This window comes from Macadamia integrifolia, chromosome 10 (genome assembly GCF_013358625.1).
Source record: "Macadamia integrifolia cultivar HAES 741 chromosome 10, SCU_Mint_v3, whole genome shotgun sequence".
NCBI classification, from domain to species: domain Eukaryota; kingdom Viridiplantae; phylum Streptophyta; class Magnoliopsida; order Proteales; family Proteaceae; genus Macadamia; species Macadamia integrifolia.
Genome location: NC_056566.1, coordinates 6,834,193 through 6,850,149, shown reverse-complemented (window position 1 = coordinate 6,850,149; position 15,957 = coordinate 6,834,193). Strand labels below are relative to the sequence as shown.

At 36.2% G+C, this 15,957-nt stretch overlaps 1 pseudogene; it reads left to right on the top strand.

The window, feature by feature from the left end:
• Nucleotides 1-58: 58 nt before the first annotated feature.
• LOC122091602 lies at nucleotides 59-6,757 on the top strand (annotated as a pseudogene).
• Nucleotides 6,758-15,957: the final 9,200 nt, after the last annotated feature.

Sequence of the window (15,957 nt, the reverse complement as noted above, 5' to 3'; positions counted from 1 at the left end):
CTTCTCTTCATTCTCTCATCAAATTCAACTCCATATCCATCTCCTTACCCTTTTTTCAATGGCAGCGGAGCTCTCTGGTAGACGCGACTCTAATGCCCAGTTGCTTGAAGAACTTGATGCCCAGTTGCTTGAAGAACTTGAGGCGTTGAGCCAATCTCTCCACCAACCCCACACCTCCTCCTCGACCAGAAGAACCGCTTCCCTATCTCTTCCCTGGACCTCTGTTCCTTCAATCTCATCTCCTCATGTCTCTGCTCCCACCAACCCAAATGAGGACGAAAAACAACACCAGCCCAGAGCTCATTCCATATGCATGTCCTTGTCTTCCTGGCTATCACGCCCGAATCTCGACGAATATCAATTGGACGTACCTACTAAGAAGTTCATTGATGATAAACGAGCTTTGTCAGAGAAGAAAGGGATTTGGGATTGGAAGCCTGTTCGAGCTCTTTCACGTATCGGGATGCACAAATTAAGTTGTTTATTCTCTGTTGAAGTTGTAACCGTTCCCGGTTTACCGGTGTCTGTGAATGGGCTTCGGCTTTGTGTTTGTGTCAAGAAGAAAGAGACCAGAGATAGGGCAGTGATGACCATGCCTGCTAGGGTTTTGGAGGGAGCAGCAAACTTCGAAGAGAGCTTGCTTCTCAGGTGCCATCTTTACTACAGTAGCAGTGGTGGCGGGAAACAACTCAAGTTTGAGGCACGACCTTTCTGGATATACGTGATTGTTGTCGATGCTAAGGAGCTTGATTTTGGAAAAGGTTATGTGGATTTGAGTCTCCTGGTTCAGGAATCTGTGAGAAGAGCTTGGAAGGAACGCGTGTTCGGCAGTGGGATGTGAGTTATGATCTCTCGGGGAAGGCAAAGGGAGGAGAATTAGTCCTGAAGTTAGGATTCCAGATTATGGAGGTAGACAGAGGGTTGGGAATTTATAGTCAGGTTGAGGGTTTGAGATCAGGTAGAGGTATGAATTCCTCATCTCCTTTTGCCCGTAAACAATCAAAGTCTTCCTTCAGTATTCCCAACCCAAGAATCTCTGGCAGAATGGAAGCATTCATCCCCTCAAAGACCAAGAACATTAGTGTATTTTCAGGAAATTGATGTGTTGATTCTAAATGAGCCAGCTCCTACTCCTTCGACTTCCTCTTCCATTTAGAAATCCGAAGAAATGGAGCCCAAAGCTGAGGACCTCGATCTTCCAGATTTTGAAGTTGTAGATAAAGGGGTGGAGATCCAAGACAAAATTGAGACAGAAGAGGTAAAATCTGAAGACATTGTACATGAGAGATCAGTTTATAGTTCAGTTGGTCAAGGAAGTTGGAAATGATCAATTCCATCTAACACGATTAAGGAATCACCACTTTATTTGCATCCCTGAAATGGGGGTAGAAAGAAGATGAAGATGAAGGGGATAGAAGCATGGGGGCAAAATTGTTAAAAATCTCCTCAGTTGAGGGATAAACACTATTTTGGGTAATTTTGTAAACCCAAACTCAAAACAATGTATTTTTGTTAACTAAAACATATGTTGATTAATTATGAAAGAAGAAACTCAAAAGTTGATAATCATGTAATTTTTTCTTCATTATTTTTGTTTTTTTAAACCCTACCAACGGACAGATAACCCTACCAACGGACAGGTTGTATCTGGTGTGGAAAACGATGCCCCATATCCCTAAGACATCCGAAAAATTCAACCCCTCTCGGCTTCTTATTGGCCCTACGTACAACTGAAGCAAAATCGGACCCATGTCAATTTTGAGAATTTACCCCCAAGCGTCCTTTAACTTAAACAGACTAATCATGTTGCTTGGCTCTTCGCCGAAGACTCTGGGCTAATCAGCTATGATAGTAGAAACTAGTGCTTCAATAGAATGCTTTTTTTATGGGGACTAATCAGCGATGATAGTAGTAGAAGGAAATCAAGATCCTTCAATGATATAAATGTCCCTCCATATGCTATGATGGATGTACTCGAGCGATGCTAATAATCAAAAGCTATCTTATGAGTGCCACAACTCATGCAGTTCATATTATCAACAGCTACCACACAAATGATAATACAGATACCCTTAATAACAGGAATATAAACTCTGAAACCTAAGAAAAGAAGAAATCAAGAAGTTTAAGTTACCAAAATTTTAATCATCTAGTGCAAAAGGGAAAAAACTTTGATCGATGAACCTGAGGAGTTCTTTTTTTTTGCTGAAGTAAAATATTATTATTGTTATTATTTTTGCTAAAGCTGCGAAGTTCATTTAAGATGTAAACAAAGAGTGAAAGAGGAGGATTCAGTTGGCAACTACACTCAAAATATATTCAGAATGTAATGAACTTGTTGAGGGGTCCTACGGGACTGCTGCTTGCTCTGGTGGCATCGGAATGGATTTCCATCCTGTACAAAGTCGGAGTATTTCTTTCAGGGCATCTGAAGGAGCTTCCACGGTCCATGTTGGGTAGAATTCACTTGGATGAAACATGCTTCGTCCATCCACCGCTGTTGGTACACATGCTTGAGCTCCATTAATGAACACATCCCCTTGAGACCTTATGCAACCTGACCGACTTTCTTCTTTATCTGCTGCCTGCACGACGATCATTCCAGTCCCATTATGGATAGAACATGTTATGAATGAAAACTTTGATTGAGAGCGACTAATAGATCCATTCTATCCAGCACACCCCCACTTTGAAATTCAGTAACTCAACATTCTCAGTTCAGCTCTAGTGCCTGAGTAAATTATTTTTGTATTCAGAAAACAGAACTTCTCTTCCCATCTCATTTTTTTCTTTTGGTATTTTCTATCAATTTCTTATATAATATTTCAAATCTGCATAAATGAGGCAGTCAACTACAATAAAGTGGCTTATGCAATAATAAATTGAATTATGTCTAATGATAAATATAAGCTCTGAATAAGCTGGTCTATAATTTCCAATCCTGGGCTACAAGGCATCTCCCACCACAAGAGAGCAACTCCTAGTTCTCGTCCAATCCAAAAGCTACTAAAACCAGTTTCTGATAATTCTGCAAAGACTGCTGACATGTGATACTGGTTGGAGCTATAAAATGTGAAGGATAACTCTCGTCAAGAATCAATTTAAAACCCCAAGAGGTGTGGAACAGGCTAAATATTCTTCCTACCACCAGAAGGCCCCACAGAGGATATGGAAGTATAGACTCAACCCTGCAACTGAAAGTCTGTTGGCTAAGGGTATGTTTAATCCCTGTCAAACTAAACACTGTTTTAGTGATTTGAACTTAGTTGCCAAAGGTGCACTGCCGAGTGCTGTTGGCAAGTGCATTTTTCTGCCGTCCAAACTTCTCCCCATTAGTAGGGCAACAGCTAATTTTATCATTCCATAGTTGAGTACAGCTATTAAACTGTGAATCTAATGTCATTTACAATTTGTTTCCTTTTTCCTAGATTTAAGCTACCATCAAGTTTGTAGTTCTCCATTAATTTAACATCCGAAAATCACTTCCCCACCTAACCACCCCACTCCCCCCCAAAAAAAAGATATATATATATATATATGCAAAATTTTACCCCTGAAACAAAAGAAATCACCCTTTTTTACCCAAGATCCCTACAAGACCTCTACCATAAACACAAATTCAATTATGTCCATGTTGGCCTCGTCTAGGTGGCCATCAAACCTCTCCACCGCGAAGGCCTTAACACATCCCTCTTGTTAGCCCTTCGTGATCAACGATTCCTTGAGTTCAATGATTCCCTCTTAGGAGCCATTGAGACTAGCCTCTGCTATGGACCTGTCCATTTCAATGTTTATCCAAACATGTCTATAGCTTTAGAAGACCCAAATATCCTTCATTCCCTCAAAATTAATCTCAAAACCCACAGATACAAGATGATGCATGGGTCTGTTCCCATTTCTATCATTCACCGTATCAAATACAAAGCCATGAAAACCGTCAAACCCCGAGCCCTCAAAAGCTCTCCTAAAGGCTCAACCCTTTACCTTGAGACTGACTGTATCCAAGGTCAAATTGTTTATCCAAAATTGGTCCAATGGAAAGATCTCTTTCCCTGCTGAGTGGCAGTTGCAAACGACTGCTATTCCACCTCAAATTTCAAACACCAACATCTAATCTATTTCTCAAGACATAGATGGACTAGTTACCCTTTGGTTTAACCGACAAATGCCCCCTTCTGTCTATCAAAGTTCTCAAAGATCATGCTCTGATGCTTCGACCTCTTCCAATTATTTCCCTTGGAGTCCTCCCCTCAGAACTCCTCCAATTCCAAACCTTTCTGGATTAAATTCCGGGCAACATGTTGTTCATGGAACCTATGAGACTTCATCCTCTGTTCCAGAGTCAACCCAATCCGACCAAAATCATCCTCAATCTCCGACCTAGTCAGAAGTGGCTCCGCCCCAACGTGACCCTGGTGTCTATATGCTTCAAACCAATGATAAATATCAAATTGACAAACACTTACTTCGAACAGATTTTGAATCACTAAAAAACAAACAAAGACATGATTGGTTCTTCAAAACCTTTAATCTTGAACAACAAGCCCAAATTAGAACAAATTGGTATGATTTTATGATAAATCTTCAAACAAATATTTTCTTTTTTACTTATTTTGACATTTATGCCTAGGATAACAACATAGATTACCCCTGGCATAACCAAATTTCCACCCAAAATGCTACCCACAAATCTTGGACCTTTAGTGCCGGTCCAACTACCACTTCTATCCATCCTCCAGTGGAAAGCATCAAATATACCTTCAAAAATATAGATCTAATTGCTTCCCCATTCAAAGTAGTTGAACAAGATAACCCAAATAGAAAACAAATTGAACAATTAAATTCGACAAATTTAAGTCTTCAAACCATAGGTGATCAACTCTCCCGAGTTGAGTGCCTTGTCCAACCAAAACCTGTGGCATCTTCATCCTTAGTCCAGGCCATAATTCCTCTTAGTACTCCCCTTTTCAAACCATATAATATTCTACAAACAAAACAATGAAAACTTAACAAATCCTTTTTACTTGACCAAATTAACCATCATCTCGCAACTTTATCTATCCCAGAGACACCAACGAAAAATCAAACAACTGCAGAATCTGCCAACCAAGCAGTTCTCACTCTTGAAGGATACTCTTCTGACTCTTCGTCTAGTTCTGACTATGAGTCTCCTGTACTTCCTCAAATTAATCAAATTGGCCAAAGTTCAACCAAACACCCCATCTTCCCTGACCTTCAAATTAAAGCTAGGGGAACTGCTCCTCAAGCTTCTTACCAAAGTGGAATCATCTATGAATGGGACATGAATGGTCTGTCTGAACATAATCTTATGAACATATTGCAAAAAATGACCATGGTTAGCAACGCACATCGTATCAAGAATACGGTTGATAGTGCTGTGGCTACCTTGCTTATTTCTGGCTTTACTGACCAGCTAAAAGGATGGTGGGATTATGTCCTGACTGACGACCAAAAACCTAAAATTTTAATGGTAGTCCAAACCACCCCTAAGGGTACTCCTCTCCTTGATGTTGAAGGAATGCCTATAGAGGATGCTGTTAATACCCTTATTTTCAGCATAGCAAATTACTTTTTAAGTAACCCTTCTTGTCTCAAAGATCGAATAGCCGAACAATTATCAAACCTTAGGTGTAAAAAATTACACGACTTCATATGGTACAAAGATACCTTCCTGACCAAAGTTTTAACCAGACCCGACGCAAAACTTCCCTGTTGGAAAGAAAATTTTCTTACAGGTCTTCCGACTTTATTTTCTGAGAAAAATCAAATAACGCCTTCATAAAGAAAATAATGGGATTATCCCATATGATCAAATGACTTACAGTCAAATTATTAATCTAATTCATGAAGAAGGCTTAGCCCTCTGTACTGATATTAGATTAAGAAAACAAATTAACAAAGAAAATAAATTTTACAAACGTGAATTAGAAGGATTTTGTGAATAATTTTGCCTTGCTCCTCTTAAATCTCCAACAAAACATAAACACAAATCCTCTCATAAATTCTACAAAGACTTTTACAAATCTAAAAAATATGCCTCATGCAAACCATTTACTACTCCTGAGTTTTACCAAAAGTCCCCTTCTAAATCAAAACATACCACGTATAAGAAGCCTTTCAAGGCACCTAAAAATTCCAAACTAGACCAAACTTCCCAAGGTTGTTTTAGATGTGGCAAACCTGGCCACATCGCCAATATTGTCGTGTTTCAAAAAGAATTAATTCTTTACAAATTTCTGAACAAGACAAATCTCAAATTCTTGCTCTTCTTCAAGAAACCTCTTCTACATCCTCTGATGAACAAGAATACAAATTAAATCAAGTCCAAGCTTCTGAGCATTTCGTTTCCAGCTCTACTGATAATGACAACTTCCAAGTCTGTGCTTGTGACTCTTGCATTATTGGTTTAAGTTGTGAAGATTGTACTCCCAAATCTGTTCGTATGTTACGAGCATCTCCCTGAACAAATATTTTTGAATATATAGATAATTTAGCTGATCCAGAACAAAAAAGAGCCTGCTTAGAACAACTCAAGCAAAACGTTGCTTCCCAAAACACTCCCCAACCTTATAACCTACAAAAAATAATGCAAAAATTTAATAAACTCCAAACTCCTTCAACCCCTGACCACTTTGCAAGGATCAAAATTCTTGAAACTACTACTGCAACATTGCAGTATGAAATTAAAACTATCAAACAACAATTGTCTCTCCTATCTCGTCCACAAAATCAATAGAACCCTTCAACAAACAATGAATCTAACTCAAATGAATCATTTGTAAATCCATTATCAAACCCCGAGTCAAATACTGGATTTTTTAATACCATTTCCTCTCAAAATTGGTATATTCACATAACTCTTGTGATTAATGCCTCTTTCAAATTATCTACCATCACCCTTGTTGATTCAGGTGCCCAACTTAACTGTATCAATGAAGGTGTCATTCCGACCAAGTACTATAAACGGACAACCCAACGACTGGCTACCGCCAATGGGTCTGGATTGAATGTCCAATACAAATTATCAAATACCCATGTTTATAAAAATGGTCTTTGCCTCTCCCAAACCTTCCTTCTAGCCAAAGACCTTGATCAAACTATTATCCTTGGCCAACCCCTTCTTGAAAAACTCAAATCTTTCAAAATTACTCAAGACAGTATAACTACCAAGTTTCATGTTCAAAATGTCATTTTTCCCTTTTTACAAGCTCAAACGTCTATCAACCAAAGTACCAATAAAACTAAACAACTAAATTTTCTTACAACTGAGCTTCTCCATCAAAGAATTATAGAGCAAATTAACCATCCCAAAACTATCCAAAAAATTAACCAACTTCGTTCTAAATTCGAGCATGACCTTTGCTCTGAGGTTTCTGATGCTTTTTGGCATCGAAATAAACATATGGTTTCCCTCCCATATGCCAAAGATTTCTCTGATCTTCAAATCCCCACCAAGGCACAGCCAGCTCAAATGAATTAAATCCTTCTTGAAACTTGCAAATAAGAAATCAATGACCTTCTTGCAAAACAACTTATTAGGCCTAGCACCTCCCCTGGAGCTGTACGACCTTCTATGTTAATAAAGCCTCTGAAATTGAAAGAGGCACTCCAAGATTAGTTGTTAATTACAAACCCCTTAATGATGCCCTACAATGGGTTCATTACCTAATTCCCAACCAAAAGGATCTTCTCCAAAAAATTTATCAAGCCAAAATATTTTTTAAATTTGATATGAAATCTAGATTCTGGCAGATCCAGCTTCATGAAAATGATCGTTACAAAACTTCCTTCACAACCCCTTTTGGCCTCTATGAATGGAACGTTATGCCATTCGGCCTAAAAAATGCTCCCAGTGAATTCTAAAAAATTATGAACGACATCTTTAACTCCTATAGACAGTTTACAATTGTCTATATTGATGTTGTTCTAGTTTTTTTCTGATTCAGTGGAACAACATTTCAAACACCTTAGAATATTCTATCAAATTATAAAAGCAAATGGCCTAGTCCTTTGAAAATGAAAAATGAAATTCTTTCTCATCAAAATCCGTTTTCTTGGACACCTGATCGAAAAAGGTACCATAACCCCTATCGATCATGCCATTTCCTTTGGTGACAAATTCCTTTACCAAATATTAGATAAAACTCAATTACAAAGGTTTCTCAGAAGTTTAAAATATGTGCGTGATTTTCTCCCCCAAATCAGTAAAATTGCTGAGCCATTACTTCTGAGGCTCAAAAGGAACTCGGTTCCTTGGTCCTCAACCCAAACTAATGCCGTTCAAACAATCAAAAGATTGGCCAAAGAGATTCCTTACCTGTTTATTCATAATCTTGTGGCATTAAAAATTATAGAAACTAATGCCTCTGATATCGGATATGGTGGAATTCTCAAACAAAGACTTTCAAATACTAACAAAGAACAACTTGTCCAGTTCACCTCTGGAATCTGGAATCTGGAATCTTGCCCAAAAGAACTATAGCACTATAAAAAAAGAAGTTCTCTCCATAGTACTTTGTATTCAAAATTTTCAAAATGCATTACTAAACAAACCATTTTTAGTTCGTATTGATTGCAGCGCTGCTAAATTTGTTTTACAAAATGATGTCTCAAATTTGGCTTCAAAACAAATTTTTTCCTGATAGCAAGCCTTACTTTCAATTTTTGAATTTCAAATTGAATATATTAAAGGAGACTCCAATTATATTCCTAACTTCCTAACTCGTGAATTCCTACAGGGCCAAACTCCACAAATTAACCTTCTCCAAATGGCTCCTCTAAAAGAGTCAACCTCTTCAAATTCCTTTGTTCATTCAAAAGCAAGTTACGGCACTACTGCCACTCCCTCAAAAAAAATTGAAACCAGCAGCCAATCCCAATTGGCCTCGTCTAACCGACCATACTTCCATGCTGTAGTCCTTTCCTCGGCTCCTGGTCCCATTCAAACTACAAACAAAACCAGCTCTAGCCTCCAAACTACCCAGGCCAAGCCTCTCCAAACTATCCAAGGATCCAAACTCAAAATCCAATACTATGAAAAACCCCTCAAAGAAGAACTCTTCATTATTGAAGAGTCCCTACAAAATTATATTGATTCTTCAATCAGTGTCGCCCAAAGAGTCTTCTTTTAAGGATGGCATTTCTATTCCTTCTCTCCTACAAAGACACAAGAATTCTATGAGCACATCCTCGTAGATACTGACTCTGTCAGACTCAGATTAAACTTTGAAAAACAGGATAAATCCCTGGTTACACATACTACTGTAACCATTTGCAAAATCCTCAGTCTTCTAGACTGGAACAACCATCCCCTCATAGCAAAAAATTTCTCAAATACCTGCAACCCCTCTGGTTATACTTACTATGATTACCAAGAGGTCTGGTTTAAAGCTTTTCAATTCAAAACAGAATTAACCATCATTCTTGGTTTTTCTGTTTTGATTAGAAATTCAACAATCAAACCCCCCTTTGGTTTCCTCGGTGGTGGGATCAATATGGTCCTATGTTTGAAATTCTACCACCCTAAATCTAAAATTCCTACCAAATATTTTGCCAATACTCTCCACAGCAACCTCACTAACCTGATCTCCTTCGATTTTTCCTCCATTATCGCTTGGTATGGATCCTGTTTTGGGAATATGAGATCACTGACATCCAAACCCCCGACTGGATTGCCTTGGTTCTCTCTCAGGTGTACAACATCAAATGATGGGATAATTGTGATGTCTCAAAATGTGAAAAATCGGCCCTTATTCAAAGCATCACGGGCCTCAAACCAGTCCCGATTCTCCCGGTCTCCTCAATATCAAGCATCAAAAGTGATAATAAAGCTCTTCTAGCCTGCCTCGCTGAGCTCGGTTCCGACTCAGAAGAAGGAGAATCAAGTGATGGTGACTACAACCTTAGTTCCATCAAAGGATCTATGTTGGCTCACTGTCATCATGAACAACTGGCTCAAAACCCCTCTGATGATGATCCAGATGTTGAGCCCTCCAGCTCCAAGGCATCATCCTCAAGCAAATTCAAAACGGTGACCTCTCGTAAGTCCTGTCGGGCTACCCCAAAATCAAAATCTTTGACCAAATGCTGATTTGGTCCTCAACGTCTGCTATGACGGTTTTAAGCTAGCTGACCGGTGATGTAAAAAACTCACCTAGTCAACTAACCATGGACAACCTCTCTGAGGAAAGGTGATACTGCTCCTGTCCCAGGTTAAAGGACAGTCAGGCCAATACCAGGCTCAAAAAATTTTGGTAAAACTCTCTTGATCAATCTAATACGGAAAACAGTGTCCCTGACACATGGAATGCCTTGGTACGATCATAGAAGATTCTAATCTCAAAGCCCAAGATCAAAGCCAACTTTCGGTGTCAACAGTACCTCCAAATAATGCCAAAAGCAAATCAAGTGCACAGGATCTGTTTGGCTTATAGAGCCATGAACAATTTATTTAGCATTAACATCTCCAACCCAAACATTAATGTATTAGCCTATTAGGCTTTTTGGTATAATTTAATTTTTAATTCTCATTAGAAAAAAAAAGTAGTTCGAGTAAATGTCAAGTTGCGGACATGAGAAGGTGTTACACACCTGGTCCACTTGTAATATTCCTAATTGCAAGGGCATGCATGATAATCATTTTGTTTATCCTTTTTTTTTCTATGTACATAAAAGAAAAATAGAAACTTGTTTGCTAAGCTAACGCAAGTTAATTTTTTTGTTCTTGGGAATGAATCGGGACAAAAAGGTTGTTGGGAAATAGATAAAAGAAAGCATCTTTTAGGAATTTCTCTATCCTAGAAAGAAAAGAGAGAAATAGAGGGTTGCTCTTTAGCACATGGTTATTTGATGGGCAAAGAAGTAGTTTCATATTAAAAATAAAATACATTTTATGCAACTTTAACCACCGCCAACACCACCACCCACCACCCACCACCCACCACCACCACCACCACTGCCACCGTCACCACCACAACCACCACCTTCACCACTACTGCTACCACCATCACCATTGTCTCCACCTCCTCCACCGCCACGACCTCCAATCCTCGTTCACCGTACCACCATGACACCATCACTTAGGACAAAATTTTGGATATTGAATGACATTTTGTAAATTTACATAAGGTCCATATATATAAATTAATATGCACTTAACAAACACATTTCTATTTCTTTTCTGGCCCAAAAATAAAAACTACTACACATTATCAAACAGATTTTTTTGCCCAAAAATATAGCATTGAAACAAAAAAACATTTCTGGATTGAAATTTAGCCCATAAACAAAATAGATTATCATGCAGCCCTAAGTATTCTTAAGAAAATCAACAATTCATGGTATAGGGTTAGAAAATTTTAGAAAAGAAGCAAAAATAGAAAATCTCACTAGATGCTTATTAAAGCAAAGGTTAGGAAATATATAAGTTTAAGTGGGGAAAAACCCTTGAACTATTAAACAAGTCACTCAAGACAAGAAATGAACATAAGATGGATGTGAATAAAAATTGATAGCATAATGAACTGAAAATGGCTAGTTTTCCAAATGAAACAAGGGGATGTTAACCCCCAAAAGGGAAACAAGTAAATAAAAAGAAATTTAAAATCAATCAAACTAATGACATTTAGCCAATCTCAAGCATAGTATGGATAGATAATGGAAATTAAATAATAGCTAGAAATCTTAGGTCATGGGTATGTAGGTAACTTTAATTTCACCTTTTTTTTCTATATCACGTATATAATGATACTAGATTTCTATATGTTTTCCCTTTGAGAGATTTGCACAACTTTGTATCAAACTTTTGTCGCGATATGATTATCACAGAATATTACCACTTATCCATTTACAAAATCCAGTCCTAATTCCAATAAGAACCATATTATCCAGACTTCATGAGTACTTGCCACAATTCAAGAATTTTACTCAACTTCATGTTATGCCTAAGAACACACCCCTATTTAATATTATTATTGCATTATAAAATATATATATATATATATATAAAACCATCATTGTCACTTGACTCGATTCTATTTTGACCTTAACTTGGTCCACACATTGAGGATCATATGACCTGATTTTCGAAACATGAAAATCAATTTATAATCTTAAATATAATAAATGAAGATCATGCCTTTATGGGTTGTCAGATAAAACTTACATTAAATATAATAAATGAAGATCATGCCTTTATGGGTTGTCAGATAAAACTTACATTAGTTCTGGTATGAGTTAATAAATCAATGGGAGATCTAACAAGAAACATTTTTTATGCAAATGACTTTAATGCTAAGTAAGAAATTGATCATATTCATTGATAGAGCATCCGATGGATTTGTTAGAATTAGTGTTCATAGTTTTAGGGATTTCCTATGTCGGTTAAGTTTTAATCAATGTCAAATATAAATTAATCGACATGTTACCATGTTGAGAAAGTAAATTTGGACATCAGCTAAAGTATGTTGAAAGTTGGTAAAATCATAGTCTTTGTATTTTTTCAATATAAGGGCTTATTTATTTTGGCCTAATTTTATGGCTATTCAAGCCAATTGGCATGTATACTAAAGGTGCCTGATTGATTGGATATTAATACCAACCTTATGAATATTTGTAAATACACTCAAGATATATTTGTGTGCATTTGCATGAAATATTAGTTGAATTTTTTGAGTTAACCATTTATGGTAATACGATATATAAATTTTGATAATATGCAATGGAAAGTGTTTGTAAAGTTGATTAACTAATAAAATATGATTAATGCATTATGTGATCACATCATTGACATATGAAACTTTATAACTCTAGAAAAAAAAAATTAAGGGAGTATTGTTATGTTGCATGGAAACAGCTTCTCCTGGGAAGCCAGTGGGTAAGGTGCTTACATTTTTTCCTCACAAATCTTGTAGTAGCAAGAGCCTCGTGCACTAGGTTGCTCTTTTGTAATGAGGTTGCACCTTCTGAACTATGGATAGGTAGGAAACCAAACTTAAAAAGTCTAAAGAAACGGGGATCAATAGCCCACATATTAATGCCTAAATCACATAGAAACAAACTAAATTCTAGAACGGTCAGATGCAATTTTATAAGATATCTTGAAGAATCAGAAGAATATAAGTTCTATCACCCTGAAAGTGGGTAATTGAGAGTTATGATACGGAATTTCTAGAGAAATTAGAAAAGGAACCACAATAAGAGTATATAGCATTACAAGAAAATACACTTGTAGCTACGGATATTTAACTGCAGTTTCAAAATCCGCAACTATAAATGTCCTATAACTGCGGTTTTTTCATGTGTAGTAATAGGAGCTACCTATTGCTGCGATATTTCAAAACCACAGTAACAGAGGACCCTGTAACTATGGAAATAAAATCGCAGCTATAAATTGTAGTATTATAGTATACTTATTACTACGAAATTCAAAATCATAGTAACAGAAATCTTGTAACTACAGAAACAAATTGCAATAAAAAATCGTAGTAACAAAAAATCTTGTAACTACGGAAATAAAACCGCAGTTAGAAAATGTAGTATTATATGCTACTTATTGCTGCAGTAGTTAAGACTGTAGTAAAAAATATTTGTTACTGCGGAAACAAAACTGTAGTTAAAAAGCATAGTAACAAAAACTTATAACTACGGAAACAAATCGCAATAAAAAATCGCAGTAACAGAAAATCTTATAACTACGGAAATAAAACCGTAGTTAGAAAAAACATAGTAATATGTGCTACTTATTGCAACAGTAGTTAAGACTGCAGTAAAAAAATATCTTTGTTACTGCAAAAACGAAACTATAGTTAAAATGCATAGTAACAGAAACCTTTTAACTATGAAAACGAATCGCCATAAAAAATCGCTATAACAGAAAATCTTATAACTATGGAAATAAAACCGTAGTTAGAAAAAATGTAGTAACATGTGCTACTTATTGCTGCATTAATTAAGACCACAGTAAAAAAAAATCTTTGTTACGAAAGAAACGAAACTGTAGTTAAAAAGCACAGTAACAGAAACCTTGTAACTACAGAAATGAATCGCAATAAAAAATCATAGTAACATAAAATCTTGCAACTTCGGAAATAAAACCGCAGTTAGAAAAAACGTAGTAATATGTGCTATTTATTGCTATAGTAGTTAAGTTCACAGTAAAAAAAAAAATCTTTGTTACTGCAGAAACGAAATTGTAGTTAAAAAGTACAGTAACAGAAATCTTGTAACTACGGAAATAAAACTATAGTTAGAAAAAACGTAGTAATATGTGCTATTTATTGCTACAGTAGTTAAGACTGCAGTAAAAAAAAAAATCTTTGTTACTGTAGAAACGAAACTATAGTTAAAAGTGTAGTAATAGAAATCTTGTAACTATGGAAACAAATCGCAATAAAAAACTACAGTAATAGAAAATCTTGTAAGTACAGAAAAAAAATCACAATTTTACGTTCTTATCATTTAAGGACATTGAGGGTTCTCAGAATGAAATATTTTAACATAGAAATTTGTTTGACCTAATATTAGTTACGTCAAATCCAGCTTGAAAAATTAAGTGATTTAAAATTAAGATTTTCAATTATTAGCTAGTGGTTTGAATCATTTATTGAGATACATTAGTTATAGAACGATTTAGAGGTTCGGGGTCCAGGGTTTCATTTATAGGGTTTAGACGGTCATTTATGATTCTGATTATTCACCATTTTTAAAGTATATCATGTGTAAATAAACTTATGATGACAAGAGTATGTTCTCAATTTTAATTTTAATACTATACATGATTTTTTAAGATTTTTTTTTGTAAATGTTATTTAATAAAAATAATATATATTGGGGGTGTCAACGGGTCGGTCTGGATCTGTTTCAGTCCGGTTTGAGTCAGTTTCGATGTGGGAATGCTAAAACCGAAACCAAACCAGTAAGGAAATTTCGATTTTGGTTTGATTTCGGTTTTGGTGTGATTTTGTTTCGATTTGTCTTCGGTTTCTTACATCGGGTTGGTTTTGGTTTTTGGATCCAGTTTGGATTCATCTTTCCATACAAATGTATACAAAACTATGCAAATATTGGTTTTTTTAATGAATTTTGGACTGTTTTCGGTTTCTTACTAGTTTATTTTCGATTTCAGTCTAGGGTTTGATCTAATATTGATTTGGTTTTGGGTTCATTCGGTTTTCAGTGCAGTTTGGTTTGGTTTTGGGGTTGCAATACTCCAAACCAAAAACCAAACCAATAAGGCTTCGATTCGATTGGTCTGGGATGTTATCAGTTCAGTTCGATTGATTTTACCGGTTCAATTTATGGTTTGACACCCCTAATATATATGTGTACAATATATTATAGTTAAATCTATATGTATGTGTATGTGTATAAATGTGTGTATATATATATATATATATATATATGGGATAAGAAACCTACCAGCTTGCATGAATCTATGTCCAACCATAGGAGTAAACCAGCATTAACTTGATTCTAATTAAAGAAATAAAATAAGTCTTAATTATATTGAACCAAAACCAACCATATTGGATCAGACCATATCAGATGGAGATTCATTATATCAGATGTGGCATATGATTGACATTTTGTTAATCTCTAACAATATGTCCAATGGGACATCTAGCAAAAAAAAGAAAAAAGAAAAAGGTCAATTATGGTTAATCCAATCATTGCAGAAGCCAGGGTCAACCCAACCCAGCCCTGATAGGGTCAATTAGGGTTGGTTCAAGTTGGTATGAACCTGATAGAATTGGACCTGAACATAAACCTGATTGGGCTGGGTTAAGGTTTTAAGAAACTCCACCCAACATGGTCTGTTTCACCCCTACGATGAGGTTAGATAATTTAGGAATCTTACCGAAAAAAAAAGAAGACAATTTAAGAATAGAATTTGATTTAATAATATAATGGATTCATGGGAAGATTTTACTCATTCCC